This window comes from Phocoena sinus, chromosome 18, assembly GCF_008692025.1.
Source record: "Phocoena sinus isolate mPhoSin1 chromosome 18, mPhoSin1.pri, whole genome shotgun sequence".
NCBI lineage: Eukaryota > Metazoa > Chordata > Mammalia > Artiodactyla > Phocoenidae > Phocoena > Phocoena sinus.
In genome coordinates, this window is record NC_045780.1 from 7,550,502 (window position 1) to 7,563,223 (window position 12,722).

Genomic DNA, 12,722 nt, shown 5'->3' on the forward strand with positions numbered 1-12,722 from the left:
GGTCATCGCTGCTGGAGGTTTCCATCCTGTCTCCGAGGAGCCAGGTCAGCCTGTTGCTGCCAGGAAGCTTCACACCCTGTGCTTTTGGGATCAGGGGAAACACACACACACACAGCACCATCCTCCCAGGGCCCTGGCCTGAAGCCAGCATCGGAGGGGAGTAAGCTACAGAGGAAACTGATCAGGGACCGCCCTGGGTGCACCGAGGGGCGGGGCTGAAACTGCCTGCCCCGCGGCGGGCGTGGTTCCGGTGAGCAGGCCCCGCGCGGGGTGATGAGGTCAACGCCGAGGCATGACGGGAGCTTGCCTGACACGCTCTCTGACACCAGCCTCAGTGGCCAAGCTCTGCCTTGAGGACTACTCACACAGTGTCCAAACCAGCCCTGTCGCTCAAGCCACACTATTTCTGACAGGCAGCTGCAGCGGGGCAGGCGCCGGCCGCGGCGCAGGTGTGGAGCCTCCATGCTCAGGCTCCTTCCACCATCCTCCTTCCCGCCCAGTTAACTCCCCAGAGACCCGGCCTGAGGACTGATTTGTCATGAGGACGGACAACACGAGGGTCTGTAGAGCGTGCTGCACGGAGCCGAGGCTGGAATCCCAGGCGCTCTTTCCTAGCGGGTCCTCTGCTCAGGTGGCCTGATTTCAGCAGAAATCCACAGCGGAGGCCCAGAGCTGCACCGCCACCTGCACTGCAGAATTCAGAATCACAGGTAATGGGTCCCAATGGGCAGGCTTTCATGAACGTCCTACCAGCCTTCAAGGGTTCAGCAGTCACGGGTCACGTAAAACGTACGTACCTTTAATATACAGTTTCATTTGCTTGACTAGCAGCCTGGGTGCAAGTCATCAAAGAATGGCTTGGGCTGGACAATTTCCAGCCAGAGCTGCCAAGCCATATATGTGTCAATGTTGCAATTTCCACCCTGCACTTCAGGTCAAGATTAACTCGCTGAAAAATATTATTTCACAATGCAGTAGACACCTTCTGAGTTGGAGAGCAGGAGGGATCCAGGGGGATAGATGAGGCATGGGGTATGTTTTGCCAAATGGTGAAAGCGGGGAAGTCTTTGAGAGAGGGTTCCAGGGAGAGCAGTATTTTTCTTTGCCTCAACTAGTCAACTCTGCTGTCATAGCAGACGGTACATAAATGATGTCTCTGTGTTCTAGTAGAATTTTATTTGTGGACACATAACATTTGAGTTTCACATGTAATGAAATAATCTTTTCGTCTTTTTCTACCATTTAAAAATGTAAAGGTAACTCTTAGTTCACGAGCAGTGCAAAACTAGTTGGTGGGCTAGATTTGGCCCCCAGACCTTAGTTTTCTGACCCTTGAGATGGTTAAGGGTTCTCTCTACCCATCACTCAGTTTCAGCAAAAATCAGCTCATGGTCCATCTTGTTTCATCTCTTCCCCTATTCTTTCCCCTCCCATTGGATTCTTGGAAGCAAACGCTAATCAACAAATTATTTCATTCGTATTTATATTTCAGTATTGATCGCCAAAAGAGGCTCTAATTTTAAGTATAAAACTACACCACCTTGGGGCTTCCCTGGTGGCGCAGTGGTTGAGAGTCCGCCTGCCGATGCAGGGGACGCGGGTTCGTGCCCCGGTCTGGGAAGATCCCACATGCCGCGGAGCGGCTGGGCCCATGAGCCGTGGCCGCTGAGCCTGCGCGTCCGGAGCCTGTCCTCCGCAACGGGAGAGGCCACAACAGTGAGAGGCCCGCGTAACGCATAAAAAAAAAAAAAAAAAAAAAAAAAAAAAAAAAAAAAAAAAAAAAAAAACTACACCACCTTGATCACATCTAAAAATATTAACAGTAATTTCTTAATATAAAATATCCAATTTGTATTCAGTTTTTCCAACTGTCTCATCAAGGTTTATTATTGCATGTTTTGAGGGTTTTTTTCACCCAGTTTGTTTGTTTGACTCGGGATCTAAAGAAGGTCCCCATATTGTAATTGCTTGATAGGTCGCCTAAGTCTCTTCAATCTATGAGTTCCCTTTCTATCTTTTTTGTTTCTCTTTACAAATTATTTGTTAAAGAACTTGTAATTTTGTTCTGCAGTGTTCACAATAGTCTGTGTTTTGCTGGTTGCATCCCTGAGTTGTGGTTGGATATACTGCTTTGTTCTGCATATTTTCTACAGTGCGATGGTATTTTCTGCCGATTGGAAGTTAGAGCTAAAGGTTTGATGGGATTCAAGTTTTCTTTTGTTTTCGGTTTGTTCTGTGGTACCATTATTCTGCAGGTGGTATTCTGTTCTTTCATCAGGAGGCATATAACCCGCGGTTGTTTTGCTGTTTGTACATTAGCAGCCGTTGATGACTGTTGCCTAGATCAATTCCTTTTAAAAGAATAAATAGAGTTAATATTTTTAGGAGCAGTTTTAGATTTACAAAGAAATTGAGCAGACATTACAGAGAGTTCCCACAGACTCTCACGCTGCCACCCACAATGTCCCCTATTAGTAACATCCTGCAACTAGTGTGTACCTTTGTTACAACTGATGAACCAATATTGATACATTCTTATTTAATCCGTAGTTTACATTAAGGCTCACTCGTTGTTTTGTACAATTCTATGGTTTTGACAAATGTGTGATGACATGTATCCACCACACACGATCATGCAGAATAGTTTTACTGCCCTAAAAATACGCTGCACTCCACCCATTCATCCACCCCTGCATCTCTAAGTCCCTGGCAACCAGTGATCCTTTTATGGGCTCCATAGTTTTGCCTTTTCCAGAATTTCAGGTAGTTGGAATCATACAGTCTGTAGCCTTTCAGCTCGGCTTCTTTTACTTAACAACATGCATTTAAGTTTCCTCTATATCTTTTGGTGGTTTGAGAGCTCAGTTCTTTTTAGATTCTTTTTATTTCTTTTATTTATGTGCTGAATAGTATTCCACTCTATAGATGTACCACAGTTTGTTGATCCATTCATCTACGAAAGTTTCCAGTTTGGGGCAATTACAGGTAAAACTGCTATAAACGTTCAGGTACAAATTTTTGTGTGGGCATAAGTACTTAACTCGGGCAAATACCAAGGAGCACAATTACTGTAACGTAAGGTAAGAATATGTTTAGCTTTTAAGAAACTGCCCGTCTTCCAAAGTGGCTGCACCATTTTTACCTTCCTACCAGCGATGAATGGGAGTCCCTGTGGTTCCACATCCTTCCTACCAGCGATGAGTGGGAGTCCCTGTGGTTCCACATCCTTCCTACCAGCCATGAATGAGAGTCCCTGTGGTTCCACATCCTTCCTACCAGCCATGAATGAGAGTCCCTGGGGTTCCACATCCTTCCTACCAGCGATGAATGGGAGTCCCTGGGGTTCCACATCCTTCCTACCAGCGATGAATGGGAGTCCCTGGGGTTCCACATCCTTCCTACCAGCGATGAATGGGAGTCCCTGTGGTTCCACATCCTTCCTACCAGTGATGAATGGGAGTCCCTGTGGTTCCACATTCTTCCTACCAGTGATGAATGGGAGTCCCTGTGGTTCCACATCCTGTGGTTCCACATCCTTCCTACCAGCCATGAATGAGAGTCCCTGGGGTTCCACATCCTTCCTACCAGTGATGAATGGTAGTCCCTGGGGTTCCACATCCTTCCTACCAGCGATGAATGGGAGTCCCTGGGGTTCCACATCCTTCCTACCAGCGATGAATGGGAGTCCCTGGGGTTCCACATCCTTCCTACCAGCGATGAATGGGAGTCCCTGGGGTTCCACATCCTTCCTACCAGCGATGAATGGGAGTCCCTGTGGTTCCACATCCTTCCTACCAGCGATGAATGGGAGTCCCTGGGGTTCCACGTCCTTCCTACCAGCGATGAATGGGAGTCCCTGGGGTTCCACATCCTTCCTACCAGCGATGAATGGGAGTCCCTGGGGTTCCACATCCTTCCTACCAGCGATGAATGGGAGTCCCTGTGGTTCCACATTCTTCCTACCAGTGATGAATGGGAGTCCCTGTGGTTCCACATCCTGTGGTTCCACATCCTTCCTACCAGCCATGAATGAGAGTCCCTGGGGTTCCACATCCTTCCTACCAGTGATGAATGGTAGTCCCTGGGGTTCCACATCCTTCCTACCAGCGATGAATGGGAGTCCCTGGGGTTCCACATCCTTCCTACCAGCGATGAATGGGAGTCCCTGTGGTTCCACATCCTTCCTACCAGCGATGAATGGGAGTCCCTGGGGTTCCACATCCTTCCTACCAGCGATGAATGGGAGTCCCTGTGGTTCCACATCCTTCCTACCAGCGATGAATGGGAGTCCCTGGGGTTCCACATCCTTCCTACCAGCGATGAATGGGAGTCCCTGGGGTTCCACATCCTTCCTACCAGCGATGAATGGGAGTCCCTGTGGTTCCACATCCTTCCTACCAGCGATGAATGGGAGTCCCTGTGGTTCCACATTCTTCCTACCAGTGATGAATGGGAGTCCCTGTGGTTCCACATCCTGTGGTTCCACATCCTTCCTACCAGCCATGAATGAGAGTCCCTGGGGTTCCACATCCTTCCTACCAGTGATGAATGGTAGTCCCTGGGGTTCCACATCCTTCCTACCAGCGATGAATGGGAGTCCCTGGGGTTCCACATCCTTCCTACCAGCGATGAATGGGAGTCCCTGGGGTTCCACATCCTTCCTACCAGCGATGAATGGGAGTCCCTGGGGTTCCACATCCTTCCTACCAGCGATGAATGGGAGTCCCTGTGGTTCCACATCCTTCCTACCAGCGATGAATGGGAGTCCCTGGGGTTCCACATCCTTCCTACCAGCGATGAATGGGAGTCCCTGGGGTTCCACATCCTTCCTACCAGCCATGAATGGGAGTCCCTGTGGTTCCACATCCTTCCTACCAGCCATGAATGAGAGTCCCTGTGGTTCCACATCCTTCCTACCAGCGATGAATGGGAGTCCCTGTGGTTCCACATCCTTGCCAGTTGTTGAGATGATCACTCCTTTGGATTTTGGTCATTCTAACAGGTGTGCGTTGGAATCTCGTTTTAATTTGCAGCTCCCTAATGGCGTGATGTGGAGCATCTTTTCAGATCCTTGTTTGCCATCTATGTATCTTCTTTGGTGAGGTGTCTTTGCCCATGTATAAATTGTTTATTTTACTGTTGAGCTTTAAGAGTTCTTTAGACACAAGTCCGTTATCAGATTTGCGTTTTGCAAACATTTCCTCCAAGTCTATAGTTTGTCTTAATAATGTCTTTCACAGAACAAAAGTTTTTAATTCAATAAAGCCCAGATTTGGATTATTTTCTTTCTTGAGCCATGTTCTTGGAGTTGTATCTAAAAACTCATTACCAAACTCAAGGTCGTTTAGATTTTTTTCCTTTGCTATCTTTTAAAATGTTTTATATTGATATTTGGCATTTTACATTTAGGTCTGTTGTCCCTTTTGAGTCAGTTTTGTGAAGGGTATACGGTCTATGTCCAGATTCATTTTATGCCATGTGGATGTCCAGTTGTTCCAGCACTATTTGTTGAAAAGACTATATTTTCTCCCTTGTGTTGCTTTGCTACTTTGTCAAAGATGGATTGACTGTATTTGTGAGGGTCTATTTCTGGGCTCTCTATTCTATTCCATGGACCTGTTTGTCTATTTTCTCACCAATACCACACTGTCTTGATTACTGTAGCTTTATAATAAGTCTTTTTTTTTCTTTTGGCTGCGTTGGGTCTTCGTTGCTGCGCGCGGGCTTTCTCTCGTTGCGGCGAGCGGGGGCTACTCTTCGTTGTGGTGCTCAGCCTTCTCATTGCGGTGGCTTCTCTTGTTGTGGAGCATGGGCTCCAGGCACGTGAGCTTCAGTAGTTGCAGCACGCGGGCTCAGTAGTTGTGCCGCGGGGGCTTTAGAGCGCAGGCGCAGTAGTTGTGGCGCACGGGCTTAGTTGCTCCGCAGCATGTGGGATCTTCCCCGACCAGGGATAGAACCCGTGTCCCCTGCACTGGCAGGTGGATTCTTAACCACTGCGCCACCAAGGAAGTCCCTATAATAAGTCTTGACATCAGGTAGTATCAGTCCTCTAACTTTTTTCTCCTTCAGTACTTTGTTGGCTGTCCTGGGTCTTTTGCCTTTCCGTAAAAACTTGAGAATCAGTTTTTTTGATACCCACAAAATAACTTGCTGGAATTTTGACTGAGATAGCACTGAGTCTACAAATCAAGTTGGGAAGAACTGACTTAATAATATTGTCTTCTTATCCATGAACATGAAATCTCTCTCTGTTTATTTAGATTTTCTTTGATTTCTTTCATCAAAATTTTCTAGCTCTCTTCATATGGCTCTTGTGCATATTATTTTGGATTTACTCGAGTATCACATTTTTGGATGTGTAACGTAAATGGTATTGTGTTTTTTTAATCTCAAATTCAAATTTTCCTACTAGTGCAGATCCACTCTTTTTTAGCAGGCACAGAATAGTGATATGCTATCATCCCTTCTTCATTTATTAGCTGACAAACTTCTATATTAAAAAAATTCCCCTCATCAACTCTTTGGTTATTCAGAAGAATGGATCCTTTAGGGAAAAAAGTATCTTTATGTGATACCTTCTTTAATTATCATTATAAAAATATTTTATATATTTTAGTATCCTATTGTATTTAGTTTCCTTATTGGTGCTTATACTGTCCCCTTAGCACTGGGGGACCTTTGCAATTGACATCTGACATGCCCTGCGGCTTCTGATAGTTTCTTTCTTTCCTTATGTGACAAGGTGGTCCGGGCTCATCTTATACGTGTCCTTTCTCTGACCTATAACCAGCCATTTATCCAAGGAGCCCAGGTCCCTTTTAGTAGGAAACGGTGTTTAGAAGCCACTGAAATACACATGTCTGTCTTTTCAGTGGTCAGAGCTGGGAATTGTACATTTCATTTGTTTAAGATAAAGTATATCATGAATTTATACTGACATACTCAATTTAGAACAGTGAGGTTTTCACTTAGTCCCACTGGTTTTGTAATGTTTTCCTTTCTTCCATCTTGGAATTGCTTTATTCCACAGTACACATACAATAGTCTCAGAATATAATACCACTGTTACCACCAACAATATATTTATGGAAAACAGTTTAGGTTGTTTTTTTCTCTTTTCTAGTCCTTGTGCTTAGGGTATATCCCATTAGAGATATACAACAGAATGTGGTGTTTTAAAGTTTTCTGGTGTCGTTCCTGTTTGTGTGGTTATGCCACCAAGAGGTTATAGAGTGAAGTTTGTTTCAATTTGGTTTTGCTTTTTAAAAACTTAGGCATTTAAAAATTGCTATGTGCGTTTGTCTTTTCATATTTCTTTTTATATTTTTGCCAGTTTATCTTTGGAATGAATTCTTAGAACTGGAATTGCTGCTTCAAAGGGCAAATACATATGTAATTTTGCTAGGTACTGCCAAATTCCCCTCAGCAGGGGTTGTACCATTTTACATTTTACTGGCAAAAAGAACCTGATTCCCCATCTTAAAGGTTCATCCCTTACATTTGTAAAGTGTGTTAGGGCGTGCTAAGTGTTTTCTTACAACATATTTTATTTTATCCTGGCAACAGCCCTAGGAGTTAGGTATCATTCTCACGCTAACTTTGTAGATGGCAGAACTGAGGCCCAAGAGAGCTGAAGTGTCCTGAACACAATAGGAAATGAGCTGACCGTAGCCTGGGATCCACGCTCAGGATCCCTTGGCACACTTGGGCAAGACAGTGTCTGTCTCTTGTGTCCAAGTGGCTCTGCCCGCCAGCCTCCAAGTTTTCTTTGAGCTTATGGAAATTTGCCAGGTGTGTTCCACAGCAGATCAGAAGTATGGGCTCATTAACGTGCCCTGGGGTGTCCTCCAGCCACAGAGAACGGGAGCCCCGCATCCTTCAGAGGCATGGCTCTGAGACCCATTATTCCTCAGGGCGCCTCCAGTGAGATGGAGCCCGTTGTCACAGCCGTAACCTGCTCAGTAGCTCACCTTTCACTGGTTTTTCCCTTCCTTCCTGACTCCCTCCCTCCTTCTTCCCGGGATCACCTTCCAAATAAACACACCAGACCCAAGTCCCCAGTGTGGGCTTTGTTTTGGGGAAACCTGAACTAGACAAACGGTAACAGCATCTGCCTGGCTCTGAGCTGAGCTGGGCTTCGGGCCCCTTGAGGTCCCAGCTGGGTGGACTGTAGCTCCAGCTCCCTGGGGATAAAGCAGCCCGACTCCTACGGGGCCACCTCATAGCTGGTCCCTGGCCCTCTCCCCTATAACCATGGGCACAACACGCTCTTGGAACAGATGCGCTGGGAAGTACGGTTCTATCAAGGCTCTCCCTGCAGTGTTTGCCCCTCACCCTCTATGGCCCCAGACCATTGGTTTGTGTGAGCTTTGCCTGAAGTTGGACCATCACTCGTGTAGAGAGGGGAGGGATACAGCTGTGGCCCTGCGCTGGCTTCAGCATTCTTTGGTTTAGAAGACATTTGCTTCCGACACTCTGGTCTTTCCTCGGTGTCTGGAAAGGGGCGATTGGACATAGGGCCTTCTAGATACAAAACCCGGGAAAGGGAAGAAGATGCCAGTGTCTGCTGGCAATGGCAATGCAGTTGCCTAGGTGGCCTTGATGGTCTAGATGTTTCTGCAGAGGTCGTGTGACCCATGAGGTGTGTACTTGGAGGTGTCCAGCAGAACGGAGGTTGCTTGCTTCAGGGAGGGGCCCATTCTCCAAGGTTCAGGCACACACTTATCTTCCGTGGCCTGGCCTGGTGGTTCCTGTTGGGACTACATACCCCAGGCCCTTCACACTCCTGGGACAGCTCCTCATGTGGGCCTCACGGAGAGTTTTTTCATCCTCCCACCCCCATCCCATGTAAACCATTCCTGCAAACCGAAGTGCCCCTCTGGACGGCTCCAAACTCAGTCCCCTCCACCCTCTCGGTAAGAAAAGCAGAGAGGTAGATTAGATGAGGTTCAGGATTTGCAGTCAGGAAACAACTCTTGGTGTTTCCTTGTCTTGTTTTCAGCTGGATTCTCCCCTCCCCCTCAGAGTCTGGAGGGTGAGGGCATGGCTCCAGCAGGGTCCCTTGGCTATTTAATTCCTTCCTTCATTTATTTAAGAAAAGGCACTAGGCAAGAGGCACATACCAGGGAAGGTGAGAGCTCACTCAGAGCTCTCGGTCTGGGGAGGGTACATGTGTGTAAGTCTGCCTCTGCTGTGGAGAAAACCTGGGGAATTGAGGAAACTGCAAAGATGTCCAAACGACTGTAAATTGTAGCGTGTCTGGTTATAGAATTGCCGGTAGGTTCCTTAGAAGTCCCACAGTAGTGTCCGGCCTACCAGGGTTTGGAAATCCCAGTCTGTGACATGATCGTAAATATCTCAGGTCCCGCCACCTTCCTGTGTCTGCTGTCACCACCCCAAAGCTTCCGACATTAGGCAGAAATGCCTGTTTCTCAGGGGTCTTCTCATGTCTCCCCCACCCAGCCCGGTGGCAGCCACTGTGGACCAAAATCTGCAGGTGACTGGTGTACCAGGAAATTCTGAAGGCTAGCCTACCAGCGAAAGGCAACCTAAAAATATGCAGATTAGACAGCAATTGGATTATAGAAAACTGTGTCTGGGAAGAGAGAGAAAGGAGGAAATGTTTTTCGAGTGTTTACAAGTCTGAATTTGCCTTTGTTTACTAGAACAAAAAGTTGGCTGGTGAGTTAAGGGACTGAGAATTACACTGAACCTTGATCAACATGTTCTTGCGGGGGGGGGGGGGGGGAGGGGGCTGATAAATAAAAATAAAGATCTTTGCCCCAGGATCAGATATATCCTTGACCTGCTTGATAGAGGTTAACGGAAGTAGTGAGATTAATGAGCAGTGATCCTGGGGCAAACTTCCTTGATTTTGTATGGGCGAACCCCCAGAATAAAACTTCGGGGCCCACAGTAGACACTGAACCTGCCCCCAACTCCACTGCATCAACCTGGTCTCTCCAAACCATCCAGGGCACATGTAGGTACATTTGACTGAAACATTGTGATACATGACTCTTTAAACATCGGAAACCCTAAGGTTTCTCCTGTGTAGAGATAACAGTGATCCTTTAAGCTAGCTGTTAATGGGTTCCCTAGAACAATGAATCAGTGTGGATATGAAATTTAGGAAGTTGGATGTGAAGTTATGTCACTCAGATCATTTCTGCACTTCAGAATCGTTTTCCAGAAACCCGAGGTCTGTTCTTTTCTCTCTCGTCTCATTCATGCCCAAGACAGCCATGACCATCTAGACAATGATAAATTAATTCCCAGTTTGTATCTCTAGCCTGCATGTCTTATCTGCATGTCTCCCAATGGCTGCTCGGATGTTTCACTGCCACCCCATCCTGCAAATCTGTCCAGTTCTGGTGGGTGAGACCACATTCTTCGAGATACGTAAACCGAAAGTGTAGGAATCCTTACTGACACGCCCCTCCCCCTTGTTCCTGGAGATCTGTTTATTCCCAATGCCTATGTATTTTATCTCCTGTATGACACTTGCATCCATCTCCTTGTTTCCATCTGTCCTCCACCCACTTTCCTAGTCTCAATACCAGCCACTCAAGGCTAACTAGCTTCCTAACTAGTCTCCCTGACTTCCTCTGCTTTTACATCTCTCCAATCCAACTTCTGCATTGCTACCTAAACATTATTTCTCTGTGTGCACCCCTTCTTAAAACCTTTGATAGGTTCCAGTTGCCTTTAGAGTGAAGGCCAGTTCTTCTTCCTTGTTTTTTAAAAAATATTTATTTATTTATTTGGCTGCGCCAGGTCTTAGTTGCTGCACGCGGGGTCTTTAGTTGCGGCAGGTGAACTCTTAGCTGCTGTATGTGGGATTCTAGTTCCTTGACCAGGGATCGAATCCGGGCCCGCTGTATTGGGAGCAAGGAGTCTCAGCCACTGGACCACCAGGGACGTCCCGAAGACGAGGTTCTTGGACTCCTGGCTCCATTAGGTCCGGTCCCGTCTGCACCTCCCCTGACTCTTGCTGCTCAGGCCACACCTGTGTCCTTCACTGTGCATCACAGGCCGCGTCCCTACCCCACCCTCCCCTCAACACGCCGCCCCTGTGGCCTTCCGGACCCCGAGCATCCCTCACGTCTCAGCTCAGACGTCCCTTTCTCGGCCACACCTTCCCTGACCTTCAGCTTAGACCAGGTGTGTGGTCATCTGCTCTCAGAGAGCTGCTCCATCTGTGCTATCATGCAGCCCAGCTTGGGATTATACACTGTACGTGCCATCACCCCATGTCCTGTGTCTGCCTCGCCAGCCCAGGGCTTCATCAGACCAAGAACTGTGTCTGTTTTTACCATTGGACCCTCAGCTACTTGCACGGTGCCTGGCACAATGTCCCTGCCCAGTCCACGCTCATGGGGGGTGAATAAAGCAACTGAATCGCCTCCAGGAAGGGCCTTTGAGGTCTGTGCCAATTCACCAGAATAATCTAAAATAAGCAGCTCTGGAAAAAAGTACTGTATACATTTGATGCCACAAAGTAGAATTCTAACAGAAAAGCGTGCTCTGAACCTTCTAAGGCACTTATACTAGGGAGATGGGGTCTAGAATGAATAGCTTGTCAGCTTAATAATGAGTTTGATGTTTTCTTTCCTGTAGGATTATGACTAATGTAACATGACTGTAGGTATAATTAGCCCTGGTGTTTGCACCTTACCTTTTGCACCTATCAGTTTTCATGGAAGTAAATCTTGACTCCTCAGCTGTCATTGAAGTGGATGCTGAAATTGCAATGACATCATGGTGATAATGATGTGGAGTATTTACGACTGAGCTCTTTGGTGTGCGCACTTGTGATGTCTCTTCTGTTCAGCGTTACTATATCTCCATGATAATTATTAGGCTGATTATTTGTTAAAACAACACAGACCCACTTTCCAGAAGAGAATTCGGTGCCATCGCATGATAACCTGCTCTAAGCAGAGAATGATGAAAACATTGAGATTTGCTCCCAGCGATGCAGAACTAATCCTGAACGGATAATAAACTAGGTCATATAGTTAGGTCTGCGGAGAATAGGTACATCCTCTGAGCGATTAAGACCTCGGAAACCAGTACAGCTTCCAAATGGGAGAAACTAGTTAATTTCCACATACTGTGATGACCTCAGGGGAACCTCAGTCAGATTTTAGAAATGTCCCAAATAAATTTAAGGCTGGTATCCTGGATTAAGCAAGGGTCAAGAACACAGCGGGATGAGAAGGAACATGTGTGTTATGTGTGTATGTGTGTTGGCCAGGATTTTTTTTTTTTTTTTTGCGGTACTTGGGCCTCTCACTGCTGCGGCCTTTCCCGTTGCGGAGCACAGGCTCCGGATGCGCAGACTCAGCGGCCATGGCCCACGGGCCCAGCCACTCCGCGGCGTGTGGGATCCTCCGGGACCGGGGCACGAACCTGTGTCCCCTGCATCGGCAGGCGGACTCTCAACCACTGCGCCACCAGGGAAGCCCTGCAGGTATATTTTAAGCCTTCAGTTTGAGCACATAACTCCCATTGACAGTAATAGGAATTGAACATCCAGACAAAGAGAACAAAATGCAAACCAATCCCCAGGGCACAGTGTAAATTAGCTACGTAAAAGAAAATGGAACCAGCGACTCACTATGTGAGTCTAAGAGGAGGAAGACATCTTGAAACATTAATAAGCATCGCCTGTTAAAAACTGGTCCAAAACCGTCCTCTCAATCCTCTTAATGCTGATG

The 12,722-nt window shown here is 47.1% G+C and overlaps 1 protein-coding gene across 1 annotated transcript in view; it reads left to right on the forward strand.

The window, feature by feature from the left end:
- Nucleotides 1-300: 300 nt before the first annotated feature.
- MEDAG (mesenteric estrogen dependent adipogenesis) overlaps nt 301-12,722 on the forward strand; it is a 96,446-nt gene continuing 84,024 nt past the window's right edge. The window contains exon 1 of the transcript XR_004346731.1: nt 301-710. The gene's annotated coding sequence lies outside the window, so the exon portion shown is untranslated. The remainder of the gene's footprint in view (nt 711-12,722) is intronic.